This window comes from Cebus imitator, unplaced genomic scaffold (genome assembly GCF_001604975.1).
Source record: "Cebus imitator isolate Cc_AM_T3 unplaced genomic scaffold, Cebus_imitator-1.0 Scaffold334, whole genome shotgun sequence".
Classification (NCBI taxonomy): domain Eukaryota; kingdom Metazoa; phylum Chordata; class Mammalia; order Primates; family Cebidae; genus Cebus; species Cebus imitator.
This window is the reverse complement of record NW_016107649.1, coordinates 2533155-2536487: the sequence shown is the minus strand read 5'-3', so window position 1 is coordinate 2536487 and position 3333 is coordinate 2533155.

Here is a 3333-nt window from a genome sequence, read left to right as displayed (position 1 = left end):
GGTGGGGGGTGGGAAGCTGGGGAGAGATAGCTGGGGGAGAAATGCCAGATGTAGGTGATGGGGAGGAAGGCAGCAAATCACACTGCCATGTGTGTTCCTATGCAACAATTTTGCATGTTCTTCACATGTACCCCAAAACCTAAAATGCAATAAAATAAATAAATGGGAAAAATAAAAATAAAAAAAAAGAAGGTGAATAAATAAATAAACTGTGGTACATCCAGCCAACTGAATATTATTTGGCATTGAAAAAATGAGATATCAAGCCATGAAAAGATGCGAAGGAAACTTAAAATACATATTACTAAGTGAAAAAAGCCAATCTGAAAGGCATTTTCATTATACTAATTATAGTATAGTATATTATGTATTATGAGTATTTTATTATATATACTGTATAGTGCCAACTACATGACCCTTTGGAAAGGGGAAAACCATGGAGACAGTAAAAATGTTAGTCATTGCTAGGGGTTAAGGGAGGGAGAGATGAATAAGAGGGGCATAGAGGATTTTTAGGACAGTGAAACTACTCTGTATGATACTATAATAATGGATACATGTCATTACACATTTATTAAAACTCATAGAATGTACAATACCAAGAGTGAGCCTTAACGTATGCCATAAAATGTGGATGATCACAATGTGGCAATGTAGGTTCATCAATTGTAAATGTACCACCCTCATGTGGGATGTTGATCGTGGAGGAAGTCGTGCATATGAGAACTTTCTGTACTTTCCACTCAATTTTGCTGTGAATCTACAACTGCTCTAAAGAAATAAAGTTTATTAATTGAAATGTATCAAATAAAACATACACAGTTACATATATAATCTATTATATATAATAAAATAAAGAATTCCTAAAAATAAAAACTCAGATACTTAGGGTCAAGATCAATAGCTCTGCATATTGTGATGGACCCTAGGTGCATCAATGTATTACAGGACAATGCAATTATAAATAACTGATATTCACAACTGCAGTCTAAACTAACCATTTAACAAATATTTATTGAGCATTTTCCAGGTGACAAACACTGAAGAGAGATGTGGCTTGTGATGATGTCAGTCATAGATAGGTGTTCATCTCTAGTGGCTGTATGGGCTTTTAGTCCAATAACAGCAGAAAAATTAATATGTATGGCACATTACACAATAAGGTAGGAAAATTCCAGTGAGTTCCATATGTATGGTTCTTGGGAGCTCAACCTGAAACCATCAGAGATTGCTTAAGGTGAGATGATTCCAAATGTGAGAATTTAAAGGATAGCTAATATTTAAATAAGAGTATACTGTAGTGATTATTAGCATAGCTCCTGGAATCTTATTTCTGGGTTCAAATCCCAGCTCCGCTACTTGCTAGTTGTATGCCTTTAAGGAAGTTATTTAAGATTAAATGAGTAATATAGACCAAGTGCTTAAAATAGTGCATAGGAGAGTTTTCTATAAAAATTTAAATAGGAGGGTGATGAGAGTGAATAAGCTCAAAAGATCTGTACAAAATAAACTGTGATCCATGTGGTCAGGCTATGACAAATCATTGTATACGTGCATCCACTCACATGTCTGCATGCTAATAATAAATCTGATGTGTTGGGAAAACCTCACAAAACAAAATGGCTAAAAAACAAATAGCAGATGAGAGAATGCACTTGTGACAAAAACATAGGTTCCAATACCAGGTCTGGCTGAGTGATCTTAAGATGATGCTCAAACTCTAACTTCCTTTCTCCAAGATCCATATGGATAACAATATAATGCCTGTGTTATGAGGCAGCTGAGAAGAATAAATGATATTTGATCTGTAAAGCACAGCGGTTAACAAAATTATACTAACTTTCTGTTTAACTAAAGGAAGACAATCTCTTTTATTGCAATTCTTTTATTTAAAAAAATCCTTCAAAATGTATTTATCTATATATTAATAGACTCGTAAGGCTCAACTGGTTGTCCAACTAGAATGCCTTTGGTCAGAGACAAGCTATCTTTTTCTTTTCATATGAGGCAACTAATTTCTTATCTTTTCTTTTTCCTCAAAAACCAGCCAAATGTCACCTATATGTAGCATTCCCTTCCTTCCATTCCACTCCAACATAGAGAATCATTAGTTCCTCAGTCTTTGCAGTCCTCATAATTCTCTATACCAAGCTATTACAAAACATATGTCACTGTATCTTACTTAATCCTTTATGCCCTCATTCTACTGTATACTTTTTAAATTATGGGTTGCTTGTCTTTGTACATGTCACTCCTTCACCTTTCTTTCTAATAAGCATTCTAAAAATGCACCTTGCCTAAATAGTAATTATAATTAAACTTTTTATATTAAGCAACACACCAGGGTCTTTGTTTCCACTCAGCTTAATTCCTGAGGCTTTATTATTGTCATCTACATATTGTATGTATATTAGAAATTCATAACCATAATGAGAACTTTGAGGACCTGACTAGTTAGATTTCAATAAAAGTTTTACTCTAACTGCATTGATCTAATTCATTAATAAAGTTGTAAATAAAAGTTTTACTCCAATTGCATTTTTCTGATTCATTAAATGTGAAAAATGAAAGTTAACACTTGTTGTCCAGCAGCTTCTTTAATTTAAAATGCTTAGAACCCTGAGCTAGCTATTAGCATGATGTCATAGAGGAGGCATTCCTGGAAAGTAATATTACTCATTCTCATCACCAATGTACATTTAAAGGTCGAAATCTGAAGCTCATCATCTTATATGTGGGTAATCACCTTGGGAAGTATTGACTTTTCCCTGTTCCTTCTTCATTCTCAAATAACTGTTCTTTCCTAAAGTAACTTATCAAAGTTTAGCAGGACTGTTGCTTTTATTGTGGCATTATAAAAGGTTTTTATACATTAAAAACCTAAGATTGTATTCACTGATTGCAACTATTGTTTCAATAAGGTTCCAATTTAATTAAACACCTGGGTTCTTAAGCATCTAGGCTTTATATAGCTCCTTTGATAAATTTATTTATATTTTAGTTTTGAAGGAATAAAAAGTACCAGTAAGATACAAAGGAAATTAATAGAATATATATATATATATATATATATATGTATATATATATATATATATATATATAATATATATATAATTCCAAACCACAAAGATCTTTCTTCATCTGTTTTGCAGACTCACTACGCCCCCATAAAGACGGGGTAACCCATAAATCCAACAGGAGCCAAATGATTAATTAAACTATGGTGCATCAATATCATGGAATACTGGAGGCCATTAATCAATCTTTATAAAAACTGTACAATAGCATGAAGAAATGCTTATGATATATTATACATACAAATTAAATTTTTAA